The 27,235-nt window shown below is 36.6% G+C and overlaps 1 protein-coding gene across 13 annotated transcripts in view; it reads left to right on the top strand.

The window, feature by feature from the left end:
- Positions 1-292: 292 nt before the first annotated feature.
- The window catches only part of ADGRL3 (adhesion G protein-coupled receptor L3), a 761,150-nt gene continuing 734,207 nt past the window's right edge, over positions 293-27,235 (top strand). For all 13 annotated transcript variants that reach the window (XM_045834530.1, XM_045834518.1, XM_045834519.1 and 10 more), the window contains exon 1: positions 293-414. The gene's annotated coding sequence lies outside the window, so the exon portion shown is untranslated. The remainder of the gene's footprint in view (positions 415-27,235) is intronic.

Raw genomic sequence — 27,235 nt, forward strand, 5'->3', positions numbered from 1 at the left:
GGCTGCTGCTAGAGAGAGCTTGACTCCGAAGTTGTGCAACTGTGCACTGGGAGAGACGTTTGAACCCTCTTCTCTCTTGGCTCCGTTTTTACCCCCTCGGTGTGTGTGAAGCCAGGAAACGCAAAGAAAGACAAGCGTTTGGTTCTTGTCCCCCCCACCCCCTTCTCCATAGCTGTGTAACAGAAGAAAGAGAGAAGGAGAGACTTTTTGTTGTTTCCTTGGCTGGGGTTTCCACCCTCCTGCTGCCTTCCCTGCGCTTTGGTTATCATTCTTTGCCGACTGTGGTAGGGGTGTCTTCGCTGGGGCCGGTCGGTCGTTTGCCCCGGGCTCCGTGGCTGGATTGTGGAAACTGCACCCGGCTGCAGGTTGTTGAGCAACTGATGGGACGATCTCAGGAGCCGGCGGTTGCGAAAGGTAATTTATTCTTACTTCCGAATAGTGGTGGCCGGCGTCCGCGGGGCGAGCAACCGGGGGGTGGTGCGGGATTCACGCACACTCACTCTCCCACTCACACACTCGCCCGCACACACACTCATCCGATTGTAATGTGGGTTGGGAAGGGAGCCTTTTGGCTGGTGGGCGCTGGTGTTTGGCACTGGTTTGAGGTTTTTCCAGCTCTTGGGCGATTGGCGGCCAAGCGGGATGAAGGGGAGAGCAGATCGCGTGCATTCGCAGTCCGAAACGCTGGGGAATAGGAACGGCATCCACCCTGGGAATTTTCCCTCCTCTCTCACCCGGGTGTCATCCTCTGGAGGGGGCTGAAAGCAGACCAGGGGGCGCCTTCTCTCCGCCTGCCCGGAGCCGGTGCTGTTGGAGGTGGGCGCAGGCTAGAGTACCGATAGCCCCCGGGTGAGGATCTGGGTTCTGGGGTGATGGGGACGAGGAGATGGCGAGCGAGCCGCTATTCTCCCAAGACACCTGCCTGGAGCTTCCGTGGTGGCCGCGTTTGCCCAGGTCGCGCCCCTGAGTCGTGGAGCGGAGATGCCTCCCTTCACCCCGCCCGTTGTGTCCCCTTCACGGCAGTTTGGTTTAGACCTGCTTGCCCAGGCTTTGTTAGGCGGTTTGGTTGGAGAAAGGTGTCACTTTCTTGGGTGGTCCAGAGTGGCGCGATGTTGGGAGTGTGCACGGGTTAGGGTGGGTGGGGATGTTGCAGGAACCCAGGTGGCCGGGGAGCTGGGCGAGGTGGGCAGAGTATTGGTGGTCGCAGTCGGCTAGGTTACAGGTAGGAGGGCAGGCTCCCTGGAGCTTCTCATGGGAGAAGGGGAGGCTTCAGGCTGTCTCGGAGCGAGGGTGCCACTGCGCCCCCGCCACTGGAGCTCAGGGAAGCTAAGCGTGCCAGGTCCCCCCGCAGTATAGGTGGGTGGGCGTGTATGGGGGGCGACCTCCCTACCAGGGTTAGTTGGCAGCGGTACGGCGTGTGCGTGTCTGTGTGTGTGTTCGTGCGCTCTGGGGATGGCCGGCAGATAATTTGCGGGAATGGCAGAGCCTGCTTATCCAAGTCGCCTAGGATCTGCTTAACTGGAAAATCTGATTTAAGGAGGCCATGGGGCCCGTAGGGTTTGCGGGGAAGCCTCACGTTGTCCCCTTTTCCCCAGTGAGGAGCACCTCCACGAGATGCGTGTGGCGCGCGTGAGTCTCTGGTGCAGCGCTCCTCGCACCTCAGATTAGCCCTGATGAGGACCAAGGGACAGTGTAGTCATCTCTCTGGAAGACTGGAATAATCCAGTGAAGCCGGCATAACCCCTGGTCCCTGGAATTCTCTGGCCACTTTCCTCGCTCGGATTGATGCATCCCCTGCTTTATTTATGGTCGGAGATATCATAGCAATTGGGGGAACTCGAGGCATGCGAGCCACCTCTGGGTGTCTCCTCCCCGTGCAAGTATGTGATCCTGCCTGCGGTAGTCAGAGCGCACTGTAAACAACGGTGTAAGCAGCCCTGCCACTGTGTCCTTTACACCCGAACCTGGTGGTGTCTGTTGTGTTTACCTTCCTGGGTGGATTACTCGTTAGGAAGTATAAGGCTTGCACCTCTGGTTTTACATCCTTCCAGCCAGCTGCTGGGGAAATGAGAGGCATAGACTCTGGCAGGAAGGAAAGATTGCCTTCTGGGTTTTGCTCTGAAGGAAATAGGCGATCTGTTAATTTACTGTCGTATGGTCTAGCAGCCCTAGTTAAAGAAATGTCATTTTAGAATCTGCAAAGAAACACTTCTTTAATCATTTCTCAATTGGAGAATGTTCTTTATTCCCCTATAAGATTAAATAGAATTTAGCCACATTTTCCTGGCACATTTTTCAGTCTGTAATGACACTAAATGACCTGGAGTCCCTAACACCCAGTTTGCGTGGACATGGATTACAGACAGACTCTTCAGCTTTTTTATAGTATCACCAAAAGAAAAGAGGTTTGCAGATAATTTGTGTAGAAGTTAAAAAGATATTTCCATTGAAATATCTCTTAGCCTTGTTTCATCCTGTCTTTTTGGTAACCAAAGCGAGGGTTAAAACTATACCAAGATAAACAGTGTAAAAAAGTTGAAACTGCTTTTTAGTTAAAAGATAAAGATTAAATTCCTTACTTTTAGGTTACCTCTGACTTCCGTGTTTGTTGCCAATGGCTATGTTCTATTTTGTTTTAAAAGTGTAGCACTGTAAATGTAAAAGGGTACTTTGTTTCCAGGTACTATAATTTCTAGATTTCTATCTTTTTAAGATCTTAACTTCTTGAAAAAGCTTAGGTTGAAAAAGAAAAGGAATATAGACTCACTGATGCCTGATTTTGATTAAGTTATATTTTTATGAGATATTGCCAGTGGTGGTCATCTTAAAAGAAAACTTAGAGAATCGTGATTTAATTCATGAGAATCTAGCTTAGTATTTGTTTCATTTCTAGAGGGTATGTGTTAAAATCTTTTCACTTGCAAATATTTCTGAAGATTAAAGAATGCTTGCCCTCTCATTTTAGAAGATCTCATCGCCCTGATTCCAAGCCCTTCCATTAGAAGATTTGATCAGATCTGTCCTTTGTTTCCTAGCAGCATGTTTCCTAGCAGTCATACATTCCACAGGTCCTGATGTCATTAGAAGAGTGTCTGTCCATGTATTGTGCTGCTGAGCTGAAGGTGATCATGTCAGAGTGCTCGAGTGCCATTCCATAGCAGTTCTTTATCACTAAATGTCCAAGAACCTGCTCTATTGGTGGATGTGGTTAACTGGACTATTTCTGTGAACTCTGAGTACAATGAATGATTAGTATAAAGGTTTATGTGAACTATTTACATTTTTTTTAGACAGACATGTTAGGTTGCATCAGGCATTCCTGGCTGGAGGAGTGATAAGCCAACATGTGATTTGCCTGATGGATAAATGCTTTTGATGTCTCATTTCAAGTTGCTTGGTCTGATTATCCTTTATATTGAGAGCTCTCCTCACAATAGGCATGGGGGATCTTTTAGGAGTGATTTTCTTTATGATGATCTTCTTACATTTTGGAGATTTAAATATCCCTGTTCACTGCAAATAGTAGTATGAGATTTAACTACTGTGCCTGGCATTGGTTCTGGCCATTAGAACAGGCAAAATTTTGATGAACTTGATTTACCTTTGATTCCTTGGGAACTATAGCCAAGGAGACCCTAAACAAAAACTAAAAAGGCTGTAAAGTCAAAAGGATTGATGTTAGTCAAATAATATATGTAATGCTAAACTGAATTGTTTTTCAGATTTTATTGGAACCACTTTAACTGCTCGTTGAAACTATCTTTGAAAAGGGCTGCTGAGGAGTGACAGTTACTGTTAAAAGTGGAACATTTTTGCCTTGAATTCAGGAAAACTGGTTGTGATTTTTGTATTTAAGAACAAAGAATGATTTTGAGAAATGCTCTGCAACCTTAATTTAGCATGGTATGAATGGCTAGAGCAATTGGACTTAGAGGGAGAGGCTCTTTCCTTAAATTTTGCAAATAGCTATTTTCCCTTTGATTTCTTAGATTTGCATTACATTCAAAATATGCACTTGCTCACATAGAGAGAAGCTGTATTGTAATTTAGCATTTGTTTGCCTTCAAGGACATATTTATACTTAGATTACTATTGCATTGATGTCTTTTTCTGTTATGCAAATGCATTTCTTTATAGAATACCATATTTTATAATAAAATGTAAAACATTCAAATATGAGTAAGGTCCTTCTGACATTCCTCATGTGTTACCTTGTGTGTGTGTGTGTGTGTGTGTGTGTGTGTGTTGTTAGGGAGTTGTTAATCTGTGGGGAGAAAAACCCAGATTTTTCATTCATTGTGACTTTGACATTGAGGTTTATTGGTCCATTTGAGAAGGCAGGTAAGTATGCCTCTTGATAGCAACTATGAGTCCTAAGATGTGCATATTTCCCCCAACTGTGTAATGTCGTTACCCTCATCTAAGGATCTATGTGGACCAATTAAATTCATTCTACTTCTGTAGAAGTAGTCAGGTGCATTTTTTTTAAAGAATGTTAAGTGTGTTCACATATTCACAAATACAAAATATATTTAAACATGAGCTGTCCTGCTCTGAATTGATTGAACTTCTCCACTGTTTTAGGGAGTGGGTGAAAGGGGAGAGTTCTTCCTAAACTTGGCCATGGCAGATTCTATGGATCTTAATAATGTGTGTCCTGTTCATGTGGTATTGACACTGGAAACAAGAATTTAACATTAAGATTTCTTCCTCAGAGTGACTACATACATTAGTGGTTAATCTTTCATCTACATCATTCAAGAGTTACAATTGAATATTACTGGTAGTAATCTTATTTATCATGAAAACTATCACGAGGATGGAAAAATAAATCACCCAAGTGAGTAATTTTGTTTGGTCAAACTCTTGTGTCGGTTATTTTGTAGAGGAGATTATTCCCTCTTCTCAATGTGTGATTTGGGGAAACGTGTAGGTCCCTAAAACCTTTTCAGGCCTGTTGAAGGAAGACCAAAACAATGCTAATATGTTATTTGCCTTTTGCTCTCCCACTTTACCAAGTGTGCAGTGGAGTTTTCCAGAAGGTACATGATGTGTGATGACATCATTGCTCTGATGGCATATGGCATGTGTGCTTGTGCTTAAAATTTTTCCCAGTTTAACTAAGAATGCATAAATATTGATAGTTACAAGCAACATAATCCAAATTGCTTTAGGTCATCAATGTTTAAGCATGTAAAAGAGTCTTGAGACCAGGGAGTCTGAGAACCACTGATACTGACTTTCCAAGACCTGCCTCACTGTATTCACATATCTCACCCCATTTATCCAGATAAGAAGCCATCTAAAATGAGAAAACAAGTGCATTGTTCAAGTTTTTAAAAGGCACACGCAGGTTGGAAATTTTATTACTTGTCATTTTCATTATTTTCTTCCCAACATAGAGAGCTTGTCTTTAACTGTATGGGTCCCCAGTTAGTGAAACTGAAACTTTAAAGTTCTGCCAGGTCTCCAGCATGATATCCTGACAGTAGCAGAGGAACTACTGGAAAATTTGAAAATCTACTCCCCAGGTCTTGATATTCTCATATGTGAGAGGCAGAATGGTGTGGTGGTGAAGAAAAGGGACTCTGTGGTGTGTTTGCCTAGGTTTGATAAATTACTTGACTTTGGGCAAGATATTAGATCTCTCTAGGCCTCAATTTCCTGATACGCTTTTGTCGATATCACAGTTGTACCTTATTCATAGGTGGTTGTGTAGATTTGATGGGAAAATATAGGCAAAGTGCTCCAAATAGTTCTGGGCACATAATATATATGAAAGCATTTGCTGCTTTCACTATTATTATTATCATTATTATTTACTGTCTCATGAGGGTCCCAAGAAACATTAGTCAACTCCCCATATGATTCAGATATGTAGTTATGTTTCACTTCATTGCCTAAAGTGCTATTAAATTTGAAAACTTCTTATAAAAGATAATCTTGGCTTTATTTTACCCTCCTACTTTAAAACTCATGAAGAGTTATTGGGATTTTTTGTCCTATGAATTAATAAAACACCTTTCTTAGCTTGGGCTAAGTTTGCAGTTGGGTAGAGTATAAATGCCCAATTAAGACTAGATTTCAAAGACCCTTATTGAATATTTATGTATCTTGGGAATTATTAGGGAGGAAATCACTTTTCTGAAGTGATATCAAGACGACTCCCTGCACTCTTAGTCTGTTAATCACTATCTAAGCATCACAACAGGCCGTTTTCAGGGAAAAGAATCCATGGGGTAATTATGTGCTACAGTTCAGTTTGTTTGTGAGTGGTAACATGTCTAATTCATAACAGAAGCTCCCATATAGAGTTTAGTTTTACTAGATACTTCAGTTCAAAGGTGAACTGTAAAACTTCCAAATGGTACTTACACATCTATTTGAAAACTTCATAGGTTATGTATATCCATGGCTAAATATCTCTCTTATACCTGTCACAATGAAATTAGTACTGTAGCACTTATCTTTTCCAATACTTTGCTTAATCCTGATTTACACTTTAAAATCAAAATTATACTCCTCAGATGAATATTGCTGGAGGCTGCCCTAATTAGGGATGTCTCAAACATGGCCTTTGGAGTGAGAGACACTTGAATACAATCCCAACTCCATAACTCTCTAGCTTTATCACTTCTATCTGGAAAATAAAGCTAATGACATCCACATTGCTGGTATGAGGTGAGAAATAGGAAGTAAATAGAAAAGTACCTGTTAGATTCAGCATTTAATGAAAGACAACTGTCATATTAGCCATAGTATTATTAGAAATGTCCTTAACCACCATTATCAATAAAATTTAGCTAAATCAGATGTTTTATTAATTGATGAGTTCTTGATGAGCTGTGAGAATAGCTTTTATTTAAGTACTTGAGAAAGGTTTCACTTATTTTTTTGTCTTTACCATGATTTTCCCTCTCTCCTATTTAAAATATTTTGTTAAGTACCTATTTCTTAGCTCTTTATCTTAAAATGTTATGCTTTGCTACTAATTCTCCACCAAAAATCATAATCTTAATGGGAAAATATTTTTGACAGCCGCCAAGTGCTGTGCCTGAAGACTGACTTTAAATCGCATATAAAATGAAAGCAGCAATTTAACCTCAGACATTTTAAGTTAAACTCCTGATCATCTTTTCACATGGCATCAGCAGCTCTTTAAGTTTTAAGTGCATCAGAATTTTCTACAATGTTGTCAACAAATCAAGTCATCATAAACTTTTAAGATTTAAGGATTCTAATCCTTTTAAAAGATTTATGATCCCAAAATTCATGTCTTCATAAGACTGCTATAAAGCAGATGAACCCTTAAAATTAAGATCCCAACATTTCTTTAAAGGCTTACAAGTATGGAAAGGGTTATAAATAAGTCCAAATTTCAGAATTAACATCTGTATTTCAGCAACATTTGCTGATAAGAAGAGTTCCTAAATGGTGTGATTTTTACCTGCTGTTATCCAGCATTTCCGTTAAAATGAAGAGTATGCAACATGGTAGGTAGTAAAAATGAATGGAAAAATAGGCTGCACATTGGACAGCTGACTTGCTAAATTGTACCAGGCTTAAGTGTTTTAAAGATTTGAGAAAATGGAAGTCAAGTAGAAACGACACCCCCCTCTGTTTCATCAGCTTGTGTTGGTGTTTATGCATCCCAGAGAGGCAGAGTGTGTTACTATTCAAGACAGCCCCAGCAACTCCACAGTAGTCTGAGCCTGTGAGAATGGGGGAGAGACTCAAGCCCGGGTTTTTGATGTTCTGCTTGGGTGGGTAACCTGAATACTAAAATGCATTCCATTGACAGCTGACCCTGTAAGAGCTTTTTCAACAGTCCCCTCTCTTGTTTTTTTTTTTTTTAACCTCCTTTCCTTTCCTCCAAACTCTTCCAAATTCTTTCGAGTAAGAGGAGTTGGTCCTGCTGGTCATCTTTTGTATGAGATTTTATTTCTGGTAAGAATGGAAGGGTTCAACTGGCTTACATTTATATCTTTTTATTTTATTCCAATTTTCAGTTTTCTTGATTTGTCAGTGGCTGATGGTGGTTTTCTGAGCCTTGACTCAGAATACTGATCATGACTTCAAGGAGTGGACAAAGAGTCTATTGAGAAATAGTTTTGCGTTTACATGAGGCATGTGTATATGTAGACTTCTTTGTATTGATTCTAACTGTTGAATCTGTCAAGTTTTAATCCTATTATTAACTGTACTTGACTTTGGAAGAAGACCTTAGGCACTCATTTTTTTTTACACAAAACAATCATTTTTAAATTTTAGGCATTTTCAGTTGAATTTTACTTAAATTTCCAATAATTTTATATGAGAGAGTTAAATATTATTTTGTAGTCATTCCAAATGCTGCAACATTTCAGTTGTCATATGGACTTAAATTCAACTTAATTATTTAGTAAATCAGGGGTAATTCATTATTTCTCTTTTAATTGAAAAGATAATTCCAACTAGCATTAGGCCAAATAATTAATTTATTGGGAGGTTATTATTTTTCTCACCTAGGGAATCTTGGTGAAGGATGGTAGTTTACCTAGGCATCAGAAAAAAAAATATCACTTGAATACCACTAGGATTTTGTTCCAGCTGCCTGTCCCTACCCACTTTTTCTTCCCTCTGCCTACTGGATTCTTTCCCTTTCACCATAGTCTGAATTAGGTACCCAGTGTTAGACTAATCTATTATCACCAGCTTAGTGGAGTCAGTAAGGATATTGTGGTTCCTCTGTGGATGGACAAATAGCTTGAAGAAAGAAAGGCTCAATTAAGGGAGGGATCTTGTACACAGAAAAAGGCAGAAGGCCTGATAAAACCTGAGTGTCCACTACAGTGATCCTTTGTTAATTGAGACAGACCAGGCATTATAAGAATTGGTTAGGAAAACCATTAAAAATGGGTTTACTCTTTTCCTGTAAGCAGTCAAAGAGATCATAGAAAATGGTTTCTTACATGACCCAGAACCCAACAAAAACATGCAAATCAAGGAATTCAAAGCTTCAGGTTCAAAAACACCTATGAAAATGCCCAAATTATCAAGGAGGCTGTGCATATCTGAGAAGCCACCAAATATCTGAAAAATGTCATTTACATAAGCAACATATGGCATTCCATCATACTATTGTGGAGTTGCCGTTGTACAATGCCAGAAGGGCATTGGACAAAGGGATGGTGTCTCACAGAGTGCTGGATTTTGGCTACTGATGCCTAAAAAAGGCAGAAAGTAATGCCGATCTTACAGGTTTACATGTGGGTTATTTAGGCATTGAGTACCTCCAGGTGAATAAAACCCCCAGGATACACTATTGGCTATAGAACTTGTGTCTGGATTAATCATGTGTGAGCTCCACCAGCCACATTAATATGGTTCTTACAGAAAAGGAATGCATTGTTTCAAAACCAGAAGTGGAGGTTGCATAGAAGGAAAAGTTATCCCAGAAGAAACTAAAGAAACAGGAACATATTGAGTAGGAATAAATGCATAAAATAAATGCAAATAGAAGCAAAAGCAGAAACAATGTGTTTGCAGATATGAATCCATCTATTTGAAACATCTGATTAATTTACTCTTTCTAGTGTACCTGTTATATCGTGCTACTGGTGGGTATATATGTTTATTCAAATTAATTTTATGTTAAGAGGCAGAATTCTCAAAAGTACGTCAAGTAGGATATTTCAAATGATTGAGTATGGATAACTTTAAAGCTGTCTAAAGAATCCAATGAAAACATACTTCAATCTATTCAATAATAACATTATTCAAATGACAGACATTTAATATGGATCCAGTGTTACAAAAACTAGAGTCTGGGTAGTGTCTCATGCTGACACTTGACTAGCTGAAGTAAAATGGTGCATTAGAGGTATTATTTGTATAAGGTGGAACACCTCCTGAATATATTGTTTCTTATTTTTCTTTATTCAAAACAGAAAATTGTATTGACTTTTCATTTTTGTTTAGTACCGACCCAATATAAATAGCAATGCAGAAGATAATTTGGTGAATGTTTAAAGGTTAGTAGAAAGAAATCTTAATTAGTAGAACTCCCATGGACCTTCCTTATTGTTGCAAATCTTTGAAAAATAGAGAGCACTAAAAATTAGTAGGCTGTCAACATTGTGTTTTTATGATTTGACATTATTAAGCAAACTTTGCGAGTGTTCCTTTTTTAGGTGCATTTGATTAAATGTGTGATCTTATCTTGGTGAAATAGCCTGCTGGGCTGCCGACAGTAGTGTTCAGAAATGAAATTTGCTTAGAGCCTCTGAGCAGACATTTATTCAATGAGACCTTTCTTGAATTAATGGATGATAGTGAGATTGCACTGATATGTATGTGTGTTCTCTTCCTCGAATATAGGGGTGTTGAGATAAAGCAACAACAAAAATGTAATGGGGTATGAAAGAAAACATTAGGTTTATAAACAAGAACTTAACCTACTTTGTTACAAATGAATGAACTGTCTGTATGAGGGATTCATAGTATCACTCTGAGAGGATAGTATGCTAGTCCATCTGCTTTGTGTTAATATTTCTGTGTTAATTTCCTTTTCTACTACTCTCTCTCAGCTTGGTGGATGTTATTCTGGAATTTCTGCTACTAAGAGCAGAATTTTGATTCCCATTCACTCTTCCCAATGCAGCTTATTCTACATTTGAATGATCGTGATTCAATCATTTTTTTCTGCTCACATTGAATAATTGTGAAATACAGAGATACATAGAACCAAAACAGAAATCATCCAATATTTCATAATACGGTGGAACCTCACATTGTTCATACATATTATTTCACACATATTTTTAACATGATTATCCATGTATTTTATTGATATAATATACTTGTATTTTAGGTATGTATGTTTGATTTGGGGGCATTGAAGTCAAACTATATATACCAAATTGTTATATATATAACAAATTGAGGTGAAATTACATATCATATATATATATATGTACTTTTTATAATTCTCTTCAATTTCCCAATGACATTTTTGAAAGCATCCTTTTTAATATTGTAAAATATTCCCTCATGTGGATACCTATGATTTATTTAAACTTTTGTTATTCATGTGGATTGTCATATTTGCAAGGATTAGTAATGTCAAGCTTGGCCCATCCTCTGGTGATTTCTGTAGCACAGAGTTGTTGAACTACAATTATTGGGGCTTAGAGCAAATAATTAGTTTGACTTTAACTACTTGGTTACAGTGATTCATGTGCATCATTGTCCTCTGTGTATAACTGATCCTCCTAAATTTTCAGAAATTTAAAAAAAGGCTAACTCTCAGTTATGCATAGTTAGTAAAGATTAGTAACTTACTGATGGTTTGGTGATTCTTAAGAATTACTGTCATATATATTAATGTATAAAAGCTGAGGTCAGTAAAATAGGAGTAAAAAGTGAAATTTACTGGCTACTTAAATAGGGTGGTGCTTAATGTCTTTGAATTTAACATAATATTAAAACAAAACCAATCAATGAAATTGATTTTTGAAGAATTAAGAAGTCCACCATCCACTTATGTGCCCATAAACTTTCGTAGTTTAGTTTTCTGCTCTGAATGAACCTCTTATCTTTTAAATTCGTCTAAAATATGAACTTAAAGTTCTTTACCAAAGCTCTTATGGAACAAGAGTACTGGTGGGCATTGTTTGGGCAACCCAAAAATGTAAATATAAAAAGTAGGAGTAAATTGTTAGTGAATACATTTATTATAATTGAAGGTTGTCTATAGAAGGAGAGAGAGGTTGGTAAAGAAAAGTACTAAACAGAATATTATGGCTAATAATCAGTAAACATGCACTCAAGTTTTGCTAAATATAAGGTCAGTTAGAGATCTGTAAATAGGAATTAGAGTGAAGTACAAAATAAGAGGTGTTTAGTAACTCATAAGGACGATGGGAAAGAAAAACAGCAGTTGTACAATGTGACTTTATCATTTTTACAGTAATGCAGTACCTACTGAAACTGATTTAATTAATTCATTCTTTGGTCAGAGATACTAACAGCTCTATTTTAAACACCATCTTTGTGACTTCTTCCAGTCATAAAGACAAATATTTAAGGTGTATTTTCAGCATCCAGATTGGGAGTCTATTTTCACCTCCCTGTCTATATTTTCTTTAAATCTGCATCAGAACATACTTATAGAACAGTTCAATGGTTGATTAGTAAATGAGTGTATAACTGCATGCACATGCTTTATGGCCCAGGAAGAAACAACTGAATGTGAAAGCAATTTTTGAAGTTGCAAGATAAATTCAAGTGCCATTGAAAATTGCTCTGTACTTGCATGTGGAATAATAAAGGCATTGAAGGCATCTTAGAAGGCACACACTCATTTCTTTAAAACATATTAAAAACAATTAAAAAATTCCCCATTTGCTAATCAAGGGAGATGAAGTTTCATTTATGCGAGATGAGGGCTTTCCAGAAATCTGCTACATAATACTGTTCCTGTAGGTAACAGTATTGTATTGTACACTTAAAGTCTACTAAGCAGGTAGATCTCATGTTGTGTTCTTACCACCGTAAAACTAAAACTAAAACTAAAACTAAGACTAAAATAAAGTTGTCAAGAATTGTTACTTGCTCCAAGTGACATGGTTGGTTAATAGCTTCTGTGGTCTTCTTTCAAGGAATTTGTCTTGCCCTTGAAGGTTCCCTTTTCTGATTTTGGGTGTGGCATCGTCACTAAGTAGCTGTATCACATTGATCGTATAACTTCTTTAGTTTCTTATGTAAACAGAGGGTAAGACTTTGGTCCTTTCTCTCTAAAACAGCTATGAGCTAATAAAATGGTAAAGCTTATTGTAATAGAATATCTCAGCTTGAAAGTTTATCTTTTCAAAAAATGTTAAATTAGTAGGCAGTTGATTTTACAAAAATTCTGTAACACATCCTTCTTATAGACTTAAGGCACAATAGTGCATGTGGTAATAACATATTTTAACAATCAAATAGATTAGACCTCTTTTTTTGTGAAGGTTTAAAAAGAAATTGACACAAAGTTATTTTACAATCTTTAAAAGTGATAAGATTCTAATAAAGCTTCTCTCACATTCCTCTACATTATATATCTCTACTATTAAGGGTACTAATAAGTTTTTCCTTTTATAACAAGTGATTTTATATAGTTCCTTATATCACCTTTCTTTGCCTTATGTTTAGACATTAAGTGAATTCTACTCCTAGAGTTTTGCTTCAATGGTACTGTTTATCTTAGATCAAAACAACTATAACATCCTTTCATTTATAAAGAAGTGTATTCATTGAATAATGAATATTCATTTTCCTTTTTTAAGGTGAATTTACTTACATAAAATTATTACATTTTATTTTAAAGATTAAGGACTAACTTGCATTTAGTTCTACATTAAATGAATTTTTACTGAAAGTAATAAACATACATGTAGAGAAGTACAACCTACAGAATAAAATGTATATTATTGAGGGACAAAGAGTGAATTAGAAAGGGTGCATAAACTTGAGAGTCAGATTTCTAACCCTCTCTCTGTATGACCCTGGACAAAGTTACTTAACCTCTCCCTGCCTCAGTTTCCTTATGTGTAAAATGGGAATGTAAGTAATACTTTTTGGAGTTATTATGAGGATTATATGAGATAACATACATAATACATATAGCTCACTGATAGCTTTTATAGAATGTGTTAGTTTTGATTTGTTGAAACTGGTATCCTCTCCTAAATGTGCCTCTAAATTGTTCTGCTTGTTTCTGCAGTTCTCTAAACCCCAGCTTCACTGAGTCATTAATCTTTCCATTCACTATATATTGGTTAGCACCAAGTGTCTGCAGGATGATGGGGATATGGAACATAGCATGGCAGAAAGAGCCTCTGGTAGGCTTTAATAGGACTTGCAAAATCATGGAAATACAGAGCTAATAAACAATGTATCTATCATTAATTTTTTAGTTGAAATTGTGATAAGTGCGACAGAGGTCAAGCCCTGGATGCTATGAGTATTACAGCAGCAGGACCAGACCTTGTCTGACTTGGAGGGTGAATGGGATATGGGAAGACATTCCAGATCAAATAGCATTTGAATTGAGATCAGAAGGTTGAGTAGGCGGCCCTAGAGAATGTGCTGGTTCACTGCTCCTTTCAAATTCTGTCATCACAGAAGCTGATCCCAGTTCCAAGCATATCCAGTGAAGGAAGTTAATGGAGCTGAGCACAGGGAAGAAAACTGAGCAAAGTTGCCTTCATTTGGCAATAGGAACAACACATGTTATTTTTCATTTTACAGAGAAAGTGAATCACCATAGAGAATGTTTGAATATCAGTTCCTGCCTGTAATATTAAATTTCAGAATGTCATAAAATAAACTTAACTGTTGGCTACAAGAATGATCAGACACTGTAGTTTGAAATGAGAAGACTCCTTAAGATTTATATAGATAATAGAAACCATGATTTCTTAGTTTAGCTTTGGATACACATCTGTGTTTGTGACTGAGAGGGGAGTTTGGGTCCAGAAAGTTGGTTTCTGTTAATCCTTATTCTAACTTTTCCCATCGCCACTGGCTTATTAAGTGTCTGGTATCTTTTGTTTCTGAGGAACTCTGTAGAAATGGAGGGACTCTTTAGGTATAATAGTGCTGAACTTGGCAGTGCTATGATTATTACTCTTGTCAAGTCAGAGTAGCAAAATATCAATCTGAAAAACAATTGTTAAGAGAATTATAGTATTTTCATTTAGTAGAGACAATTATTCAATTAAGCGTATTATTTGAATTTTGGGAGGTTTTCCACAGCATGTCATGATAAAGCTGGTTTCGTGATTATTTAGAATAAATCATTTAATATTAATTGCATAATGGTAAATTATGCTCTAGAAAAGAAATAATATTAGTTCAAGAATTTGGGCAAAATGATTAGTGTGGTTTAAGAAAATTGTCTTACTGGAACAAAATTTTTAATACTGGAAAGTACTATAATAAGAAGATAGTAAATTTGGAATCACTCATTGTTTTCATCCGTTTATCAACAGATATTTATTACGTGCTTCCTATGTCAAAAATGTGCAGTCATTGTGTTAGATATTAGAAAAGGGACATAATGAGTTTTATGAGAACATTTGACTCAGTGATCTCAGGCATTCCAGATGAAAGGTTTTCTCATCCTGCCAAGCCCTGGAGAATATGTAGGAATCAGCCAAGTAGACAGAGAATGAAATCTCCTGTCTCAGGGCCTAGAGTAGGAACGAACTTGGTGCAAGTGTGAAACTCAGAGAACATCTGGTAGTTAGAATGAAAGTATTGTCAGAATGCAAGGATTGAGAGAGGATGTGACGTGAAATCTGGCTAAGGAAGTCAATGGGAGTAGAATTTGTACTGTTTTTTTAAGGTTAATTATTTTGGACTTTATCTTAGGAGCAATGGGAAGTCATTAAAGGTTTTAAGCAGGGCAATAATAAGATCAGATTTTCATTTTACAAAGATCATGTTAGCTGTTCTGTGTAGATGTAATTGGAGGAGGCATCAGTGGGGGATGAGGAGAGTCCAGTGAGATGAGTGCTTGAGCTCCGGCCTTGCCCCTTCCCAGCTGGGAGCGAAGGGCAGAGCTTTCCTCTTTCTGGCCTCAGCTGATTCATGCGTAAAGAAGGGGTTTGTATTAAATAATATCCTTCTATCAGGTAGACTCTGATATACTCCACCCTAATTTCATTGTAAAGATATGGAGGAGCTAAGTGATAGTGATCATAGTTAAAATGACATTGCCCGAACTTGTTAATTTTTAATGATCTACCCACTGATATACAGTTGTAATGCTGTATTTGTTTAATCTAATTTATTTTTTACCTTAAAGTTTAAACCTATTCCTTGGAGACCTATAATACACATGACTAGGGTTTATTATATATTTGTATTTTACATGCTACATAGATATCAGACAGTCAGATGTTGGAACTACATTTAATTTAGTTAAGAGGGTACAAACTACACAAAGTTCTTTCCTTTTGTTCCAAGTGACTTATTTATAAATCCTCATTACTGAAGTGGTTTGAAACAACTCCTATTGTAATCATATCTGAAAAGATAGTGGCAAATGTTTCTTCAGACGCAACAGTGGTCCTATGGTCTGAGTGACAAATGCAAAAAGTTGACAGTATTATCTAAGAAATTCTAAGACACTTTACTTTTATGTTTTTCATTAATAATTGAAATATTTTATTTCCTTCTTGTGTCCTGCCCTCTAACTCCCTGTTATATATCTCCTATGGAATTATAACATTCTGCCAAGGGTCTTGATTATTTCTTTTCTTGTTTTTCACCTCTGTGCAAGTACAAATTCACTGAAGGCTGGGACTGAGGTCTGTGTTTCATGTTGATAGCCTGGTTGTTGTTTTTTAAAATATTTTATGTATTTATGTATTTATTTATTTTTTAGAGAGGGAAGGGAGGGAGATAGAGAGAGAGAGAGATATCAATGTGCGGTTGCTGGGGGTCATGGCCTGCAACCCAGGCATGTACCCTGACTGAGAATCAAACCAGCGACAATTTGGTTCATAGCCTGCGCTCAATCCACTGAGCTATGCCAGCCAGGGTGATAGCCTGGTTGTTTTTAAAGATGGGATATAATATATTACATAAAACATTGTGCATAAAATGCATCTTGTATGATTTAGAACATTACCAGCATAGATGCTAATAACTTGGCCCTGTTAATGACTCTTAGTAATTTCGAATTTGAACTTCAGGATAAGACAAACTTGAGCCTAAATCTTGGAACGGCTGTGCAGCACATACTGGTATGTGACTTTTGGTCATTTTCATAGTGACCAAAACTTTCATCAGTACCCTGATACAGTTTACTATCATTGGGCTAAGAGTGGGATTGTGAGAACTACAGTAATACCTATAACATAATGCAGGTACTAGTGCATTATATTAGGTTTGCTTATCCCTAGGTTTGGTGATGTTTGGTTATTATTTATGAGAGTCAGATGGGAAAAACAGGTGCTTTCACCCTTGCTCCACATAACAAGGAGTAGAAAACAATGATTCAATCCATCTCTTTTTTTCCTTTGCTCCCCACCTTTTTGTTAGATTAATGCCACATGTTATGTTTCCTTCAACCTTCATGGCCTTCCATCTGGAATCATTTTGTCATGTTACTTCATTCACGTGCACACCGCACTACCTTTTTTTTTTATCTCTGGTATATTCTGAAAGGAATGGTTATCTGCAATTTATGAGATACAAATGGAAGCCGGAACACTTACAGGCACTTTCAGATAAGAATGCCAGAAATGCTGTTATTACTTATTTTTCATACATTCTGTAAGGCATATATACAGAGACTATAAAATACAGTTTCAGGTCACACAGAGTTTTCCCTTTCCCCCAATGTGCATTATCCCTTCATCAACTACTTTTAGGATTTACAGAAAATTGCTTATATTAAAAGAGACAATTAAAAAAATACTATGACCATCAGAAAAAAGCATGTTACAGAGTATGAACTTAGAGTCCTTTATCTTGAATGAATTTCATGTTGAAGGGAGTTCAGTTTCATAAACACATATAATACAATGAAGAATAATATGTGATATTCAGCAAATTTATTGACAGTTTTCAAGAAAAATTATTAGCATGCATAATGAAAGTAGTTTTCAAAACTATTATGAAGCCAGGTGTTTTGAAAACAATTTCAGATGTGTATGAACTAGTACTTGGTGCCCTTTGCACTTGACTTGTGAGAACTTGCTCTCAAATGTACTCTTGTATTATGATGTCAGTATTTGTGTCCTCTTGAGGAACTGCTGTTTCAATATTAGAAATTCTCTGTCCTCTAATTATAGTATGTAGAGGAGATACAATTTTAACCCTTTCTTGACAGCTGAAAGGACTTTTTGAAAAAACGTAAAAACTCTTAAGTTATTGTTCTGGCTAATCAAACTCATAGTCCTAATGTCTTTAAAAGTGAATTAACATTTTTTCCATGAGTTTTTGAGTCTTTTATTGGAATTAACACTGTCTTCCATAATTAAATTGTGTTTTTTTTTTTGAATGTTGGACTGAAAAGAACTGGTAAACACAGTATGATGTAGTAAAACATATTAAAAACTTATTTGGAATAATTTTGGGTAATTGTAGCAAACCAGATGTTGCTAACTTCTTATTTAATTACAGATAAAAATATTCGCAATGTAGTTTTATCTAGCTGTCAGCTCACATAAATGAATGCATTTCAATCAGCATGCTCCCAGTGGAAAAAAAAGAGGGAATATAATAACACTTTTCTATAGCTACATTTGTTGAAAATAAATATTAATCTTCTATGTGGTTAAAACCATGCTGTGCCAGTTCTCTCATAACCATAATTGAAGAGAAGCCTTTTAGATTTTTTACTTTTATGAGCTTACGTCTTTTTATCCTTCTGGAAGCATTGTGCTAGATTCTATTTTTTATTTAGGTTCTAGGTCCATGTTGGTTTGTGCTAATCTTATAGTATCTCAAAGCTATACTTGTTAAAACAAGTATACTATACTTGGATAGTTTATTCTCCAAACATAATGCTGTGCAAGGTCATGAATCTTTTTGCCTCCCAAACCTAAACCTATATCTTTACCTTTCTTGTAAATATGTTGTCACTCATGTGAGAAATTTGAATATTAATATTTTATATATCTCCTGTCCTGTTTTGTTCTATAGCATTAGTTAAGGATAAAAGGTTTCCAGAGCTGTGCTTACTTGTTAGATAAATGTGGGAAAGGTAAAACATTAAAGGAAAACAAAACCCAGACTAAGAAAACAAAATAAAATAAGGCATAAAGCCAAAAAATGTTAATTTCAAGCTCCATTAGAAATGCCAGTGAGAAGAATGGCAGGAAAGCCAATCTTAGGTACAGGGTACCTAGATAGGTACAGGGACCAAATTGGTAATGAATGAGTTTACATATTCTAGTCTTCTGACTGTGCAGTTAGGAGAGGTGGAAAGGAAAACTCAGACCATAAAGTAAGTAATTTTGGTTAATAGAATATTAACAATGTCACTTTTGATACTAATAAGAGTTTTGAATTTACATTTATATTCTGTCATAGGGGCCTCCAGTATTGTTATATACAAGGGACTATTGTGAGGTGTTTGATATTTTGGTATAATTGTTGATTTGTATAGAGTTTGGAAAGCTTGTAGAGAAAATTGTTAGCACAGCAGAAAACCACTATAAGCTGTAATAATTACCAGAGCTAATGGATTGTTCCAGTTTATGTGGCTCTTTGCCTTGTGTATTTATTAAGGAACTATAAGAAATAGAGATTGAAGTCAAAATTTTATTCCCATCTGTAAGAGTAATTCTTCAGGACTCACGTGTCAGGTTTTGTCATGTCCTCTTCAGAAAGCAAGTATTGAAAGAGTTCTTTTTAATTGTTGGATAGAAAATTAGTTGGAAACATTTCACAACATTGTTTATGGAGAGGAAATAGAATAACAAGGAAGAGGTGGAAATCATAGATATAGTTTTATCTCTTATTTTTACTGTGGCATTTTGAGGAAAGAGCAGAAAGCATATTTGATTGGCTCTCTCTTCCTTTATGAATATGGCCTACAATATGAACAATGAGGAAAGAGTGATGCAAAATTATCCTTTTATGGGTTCCTCATTGACCTTCTTGCTTCAGTGACCCAATGAATTAAAAATAAAACAATACTCCTAGCTTCTCCTGGAACACAGTGGTTTTGAATGTAGGTGTAGAACCAGACTGGCAAGCAGTGACATCAGTCAAATGCACACTTGTGTGGGAGATTTGTATGTCAGCGTCGTGGGTGTCTTGCCCACACACTATGGGGTAACAACGTGTATTTGAGTTTTTTTTTCCCTTAGTGTTGAGGGTGTGTGTCTTAGTGTTTGTGACTTAGTGATTACCTGTGCAGAAGAGGTAGGTTGTTTCGAGTTACTTTGTCATTCTTACATTGTTTAGTTTCTTTCTGCCTCCCTATGCCTTGTGAAGAAACGACATTTTAGAAAGAAAGTGATCCACTTCCAAGGGCAAATAACAGATCGCAGACTGTAAATGAGTGATTTGTGAAAGTGACCCAATGTTGTGTTTGGAAATGCGAGTTCACAAAGTGCTAGGTAAGTGTCTTTACATAAGTTAACCTTTCATTTTAATTGCTTGATGCATTGCTTATGTGATGCTTTGCTTAATTGTTACTCATAAAATTTCTATATTGGTAAATAAAAATTATTTTTGAGATAATTTTTAAAAATTGTACTTTATTTTTTTTTCCAGAGTTAACTTTTGTGAATACATGAGTAGGTCTCAAAGTCAGATTGATGAGAATTTCATATCTAATAAACTACTTTCATTATTTTTCTTGCTTTCAGGGAACTTTAAATGAATTTATTTTTGATAGTTATAATTTTGGGGGTAGACATAAATATCTAAAGTTTGTATGCCTTTGGGTTTTTAGTGGCATTAAAATGTAGGCTACATGAATGTGGAAACTACTTTTGTTCTTTTAAAACTTATTACAATTTTTATAGATTTATTTCTTCTTACTTATATAAAAAACATCATATATTTGAGCTTTTTTTTAACTGAAGGAGAAAATAGAAAGTAAAATGGACTGGGTCTTTCAGATTTTCTCTGGAGGGAATAAAGAAAAGCTGTGTTATAAACGTTACATTTCTTAAGGACAGAAAAAAATGTATACCTAGGGAATGGTGGTGTTTAAAATGCATGAGTAGAGGTTAGAAACTCATAGTGGTCACTTTCGGGTGCAGAAATGAACACACAAGTGCTCACTTGAGGACACCGCCTTGACTTCTACAGACCCGGTCCAGGATCAGCAGCCTGGCCAACTTCTGTGCCAGCCTAGGCTCAGAGTCAGTTAGGAATCCTTGACAGGGCCCCTGAGTGGGGATGGTGGACTCCCAAGCTCTGCAAGCACTCCAACTAGATAGTGACACTTAACCATTTCTGATGCCTCTGTAAGGTTAGTGGAGCTTGAAATAGTCTGTATACAAGAAGGGAACAGTCCTCCTGTTCATTAAACTCCAGCTTCTAAATGTAAAGCCAGCCATCCCTTCCTGTGTGAGCCCCCAAACATTGTGGAGAATGGAGAAGGGCAAAGTGCCCTTCACTCTGTTCTCCAGATCTGCTTTGTATTTCATCCCTTGGCAAAAGGAGTAGAAAAAATCAGTTTTATCATTTCACCCCTAGGTTGTAATTCATGCCTAGGATTTAGCAATTTGCACTCTGGTGCTTTCAGCATAGCTGAGTGGAAGGGCAACCCAGTGGTCTCAGGGATGGGAACAGGCCCATTCTTTTGATAACAGGTTGTGACCTGACATTTTCAGGATGCTACTGTGGACTAGTTTCCTACCAAACCCATTTTCTTGTGGTAGCTACTAAGGCAGTGCATGGCCTTTTCATTTCTCCCCTTCTTATCTCTATACTGATACAGATATTATTCTTCCCACCTGATCCTCTTCATCCTCAGTTCTGTCTGAGGGGCATAAACGCAATATCATTTAACTATCAAGTAATATGATTCAGTTTTCAGGATGTGTGAAAATCAGTCCCAATAACCTAGTCAAGATAGTTTATCTGTGCAGATATTTACAAATGCCACAGTGTTATTCGAATTAGCAAAATATAGATTACTATATATTAACAGACATTTGTTTAATAGTCTTCTCTGTTTTTCCTTCCTTCTGCTCTTTAGTGACATCAAGTTTAATTCCAGAGCTAAGTTTACTGCATTCCTAGAGAGGCAAGGTCACTAGTCAAAATTGTTCTTTCAGTGACAATCCTAAAGCATCAAGGTCTTTGGATTTGGTTCTCTATTTTCTTTCCTGGCCCATGGGCAGAGTGAACATCCAGTGACTATTTCCCTGCTCTCCCTTTAATATCTTTTCTATCATTGCTTTTTAAAATTCTTGTTCTCTGAATTATTTTTCTAAGAGCTCTCAAGTTCTTATTTTTTCACAACAGCCTCTCAGAATGCTCCTCTCACCCCCAGTCCTTGTCTGTGGAAGAATTACCAACTAGAATTTATGAAGGCTCTTGTTGGGTTAGGGGTGAGTCACTTTTGCCAAGCTTACATTTAGTTTTCTATTGTTCTTTTCAGTTTAAATATTAGCATAAACATTAACATTTCTAAACCCAATTACAGTTACCACTGTTCCCATCAGACATTAGTATAGCCATTCCTCCTAGCTTGGTGAGGATTGTCTCAGAATCCATAGTTATCCACTTGGCTGAGATTAATGACTACTTCTTTAAAAGAAAACACCAGTTTTATTTTAGCTATAACTAGACAGTCTTTCAAACTTGTAAGAGCAAATAAATCATTTCATTTTTAAGTGTTAGAGACAATAATAATTTTTTACTTTCCATAATGTCAGAAATCTTTTTTTATGCATGTGTGATTATTTTAACTTTAAGGTCCTTAATAGCAGCACTGAGATTTCATGAGTGTATAGCAGAACATTCATTTCATGAGACTCTTTCAGATTCTTAGCCTTAGGTGAAATACATGTAACACTGCTGAGGTGAATAACCTTGTATATATAAACAGAATATAATTGACCTTTGTTTATTGGCCTTATTGCATGGGAACATGGAGGAGCTGAAAACCGTAAGAGGTTTCCTGCTTCTATTGCAAATTGCCAGCAGACTACTTGAGGGGCGGCTTAGTGGGAATGTGGCATGAAGCTGTAATTTCGCCCCACTCTGGAGATACTTAGGAGTTAGTTGGAGATTAAAGAAAAAACTGATAGAAAAACCAAAAACTACAAAATCCAAATCTTCTCTACTATCCCTAGAATAAATAAAAGCATATGGAAATGGAACTTCATTATCTTCATGAACTGAGGTATTTGGACTGTCAATGACAGAGAAATGGAAAAGATATCCCACTGAGAAATTATATTTGACCTCTTTTAGATATTTAGAACTATATTATTTTAATAATCTGTATTTTAGGAGTAAGTTATTTATCTTAATGATCATAAAACATTTTGATTAATTTTTTTTTTTATTGGAGCTCAGCATGGATTCCAGTGCCCAGGCCATGATGCATGCTTCCCAAATGCATGTTGCTTGAATGAAGATTATCCTTCGCAAAGGTGTCCGCATAAGGTGGCCTGGGGAATTTTTGCCTTTTATTCTGGCAACACATTTTCCCATAAAGTGTTTCTTATCTCTCAGAATTACATTACATTATAATGGAAAAGAATGATCCATTTTTAATTCTTTCCTTGACTGAGCTGTGCTTTGGAATTTTATAACTAATGAAATACAATGTTTCTCTTCTCAAGTTCAAATGTAGATTTTAATTTTTTATTCATGGATCTATCTTTGTAAAACCACTCTTTTGTCAAAAATCAAAGGTTAATAAGCCCTAATTGTTAAACACAGTGAGTAGAAGTTGTGATATGCTGGTATTCTAAAGCTTTGAATATTTGAAATGGTCATCATTTGATGTTCTGTAACATCTGGACTGCTTAACACTCTAAAATTTTATGTTAAAAGAACTGAGGTATTTTTTGTTTTAAACATGTTATTTCAAATTGATATTCAACATAGAGAAAAGTAAAAAATAGTAAAAAGAGTTCCCATATATCCCTTTATCTGCTTTGCCTATATCATTTATATAACTGCTGTGTCTCCCTAAAACTCGTATGTTAAAATCCTAAAGCCCTTTGTGTTGGTATGAGAAGGTGAGGCCTTCGGGATGTATTTGGATCTTGAGGGTGGAGCCCTCATATGATTGTGCTCTTTTGAATGAGAGTCCACAGGGCTCTTCCCCTCTGTTTCGCAAGGGCACAGAAAAGACAGGCAGGCCATGAACCAGAAAGTGCCATCAAACATCGAATCTGTGTCACCATGATCTTGGACTTGCAGCCTCCACAGCTGTGGGAAATACATTTCTATTGTTTATAAGCTATCTGTGTCTGGCATTTTGACATAGCAGCCTGAACCGACTAATAATAACTATAATTCAGCGATCAAAATCTGAAAATTAATATTGATTCAACACCATTAACTAATACTGAATTGCAAATTTTGTTCAAACTTTGACTGTTTTCCATTAATGTCTAGAGATTTTTAAAAATGTGGAGTGACTTACAGTTGGAGCAATGTGAGATTGACAATTTTCGGGCATTATTTATTTTGTTAAAATAGTAATGACCAAACTTCAACAAGCCTCTTTTAATACATGATGCTATGAGAATGGTATTCTTTTAGTCTTATCCCAAACTACATATTTGGGTGCTAGCATATGAGAAAAGGAATGTTATTACTATTTTAGGAAATGTTTAAATATTGCCGATATTAACATTTTGCTTGTATTCCCATGAAATGATCTTTTTTATGGCATGATATATTCAGTATTTCCAAGTGGTTGTGGATATAGAATCAAGTTTAACATTCTAGTTTGTTTTTCAGATCTGCAAGACTATAAAAGTTATATACTTCATTAGTTTTCTTAATCATCATAACACTGTTACAGTAGAAAACAAAAAGTGGTAAAATGTAAATTTTCCGTAAATAAACAGGACTGAAAGGAACTTTATGCATAGTAAACCCTGACTGATGAAAATTTGGATCATTTTTAAAAGGTCTTCCTTCGTCCTTAACGTGTTTAACAACCTGTTTTGTGGGGAAATTTGTCTCTGTGCCTTATTGTATGCTGCAGCATAAATTAAATCCTTCTTATTTTGTGAACAGCAGTTAATAGATGGCGAGTTCACTGAGGGAAGGTTGGTTTCCTATTCATCTTTACCTGCTGTAGCCGAGTGTGGTATGGGGCTCAGGGGCACGCACAACACCTGTTTACTCGAGGAGATGGTGGTGTGGAGGCCTGCTCTCTCATCTTCTAGCCTGTAGGCCCAGGCCCTGGCCATTTTGAAATGATTTCCTGTACATTCCCGCTCCTACCCAGTGATATTAACCTACCAGCTGTTGGCCCAGTATGCTAAGCATTTCGTGTGCTTGGGTCTTTGCTTATGCACTGGTCAGAGCCTGGTTTATCCGTTTATGAATAGTGAGCAATTATAAAATGGCCTATGCCAAGTGAGTTGTATAGATAGGAAATTTTTGCTGTACAGCTTTCAAATAGTTATTAATAAGACAATGAAAAGAATTATTTCGGTAGCCCTGTCTAGATATTACAAGCTTCATAATGTTATTTTGAGAAACCTTGCATTTTTTGGCTATCAAGGATTTTTTAGATTTGAATTTTAAGTAAAATACTTCTTGATCTTCAGATTAACACTGGAAATACTGCTTTTTTTCCAGTTAATTTTTTCTTTTAACCATATATGTGGCAATTTGAATTTTGTAAAAGGGTAACTAAAGTCAGGCTAACATCAAATGACTTTATCAACAGAATTCTGCAGTATACTTTTAAAACTTATTTTTATGTCAGATAGTTAAGTGTTTCTAACCATGAGGGTTACTGATGTCTGGAAGTTAGTATGCCCTGAGTGTATGTTTTGGCTGTAGCAAATATAACATGTGTGATGTTGCCATGTAACTGAGTCCTTTGAAAACTGGGGACACTAAATAGTACTTCCATCAATAGTGTTTAGACTAATGAGATAATATATGTAAAGCACTTGGCGCAGTGTTTTGTCTTCAAAAAAGACGATCATTTTTATAATTTTTTAAGGAAGACCTCAATTTTGGAATTTTAAATAGCCATGTCATATAATAATATTTTGAAATATTATTGAGGATAAATTAGCAGAGTCATCATTGCTGGGTGATTAGAAGTTATAGTATTAAAACTCATATGACAGTCAAACCTCAGTTCTCAGGACATCTCCCATCTCAAACAATTTGGTTCTTGAACAGCCTTCCAGAACAAATTAAGTTTGAGAACCAGGGTTCTACTGTACTTAATTTTGGTATGTGTTTAGTTTCCTTTTAAACAAAAAAGAGATTTTTTTAATTCACTTTTGAATGAATTTAGAGGTTATCAAAGCACAGTCCAGCCAGGGTGGCTCACTAGGCAGTCACACCAGTGTTCAGGGGTAGTAGGAGAGGCAGAGAAATGGGAGTAAATTAGGAGTGATAATGGCAATAAGACAACGTAAAGGCATAAAATAACAGTGACTTTAATAAAATTTCCCTTTTCTACCACAGTAGTAGAAGTGCTACCGTAGAGGCATTATTGTTTTATTAGTCTCCTACAGGATAAGAATATCACTAAATCCAACAAAGTAAAAATTCACAAGAGATAATGCATGCAAATAGACGTAAAGAAATTTAACCAAATGGAGCTTTACTTTTTTCATGCAATAATAAGCCCTGAGGTGAGTAGGCCAAGACTAGCGTTGCAGGTTCATGATGGCAGTAACATTGGGAGCTCCGTTTGCTTTCTGGTCCCTGAGCCTTGTGTCACCCTTCTATCCTATGTGTCCTCCTGGTTACAATGTAGACGCCTCACTCTCAGCCTCTCATATTCCAGACCTTCTTATTAGCCATGTGAAGGAAGAGAACTAACTTGTTGGAAACCTTTTCCTAGGACAGCCCCTAATTACCAAGGTATCTGGGGAAGCAGGCAATTTTCAAATAAGCACATTTCTACCCTGAACATAGTTAAGATTGTTACTTAGGTAAAGGGGGATGAGTAATGAGCAACCAACATCTTGTTGTCATGTTATTATTGTTACTATATTGCAGTTGAATTCTTTTAGATCATTAAGGATAGTCGCTGTCTGATTACAATGAAACACTACTTAGTAGAACTCTCAAATATTGTAAATATTTTAAATGTTGTAGTCTTTCTTTATTATTTTTGAATTGTAATGTGGAATTAATAGCTTAAGTTATTAAGAAATTTTAATGAGAGAGATTTTTCCAGTTTGCTTAAACCTTCTTTCTCAGTGTTTCTTTTATTTGCATGTTATATTTACAAAAAAGTGCTATTATCATTTATCCCAACCACCTGTGATACGTGTTTTATAGTGGTGTAGCTTTACTTATCTATTCAATCAAACAGTTATGTGTACTAATTAGAAGTTTATAGCCTGGCATGCCTAATAATATCTTGAGGCTTATCAAACTTGAAAATCAGTTTCAAAGATTAGTCTTAGTTGAAAGAGCACATCCTCTTGGGGGAAAATTGCTTATAAGAATGAGGCAGGGTGGTGTGGGCTCAGGAAAGCCAGGCTTTTGTCTCATGCAGGCACCTGGTCCACAACAGGTGTTCACTGTGCAAAGAGGGAAACGGAAGTGTGTGGAGTGT

The sequence above is a fragment of the Phyllostomus hastatus genome, unplaced genomic scaffold, assembly GCF_019186645.2.
Source record: "Phyllostomus hastatus isolate PE091 unplaced genomic scaffold, TTU_PhHast_1.1 phas_contig_196, whole genome shotgun sequence".
Taxonomy (NCBI): domain Eukaryota; kingdom Metazoa; phylum Chordata; class Mammalia; order Chiroptera; family Phyllostomidae; genus Phyllostomus; species Phyllostomus hastatus.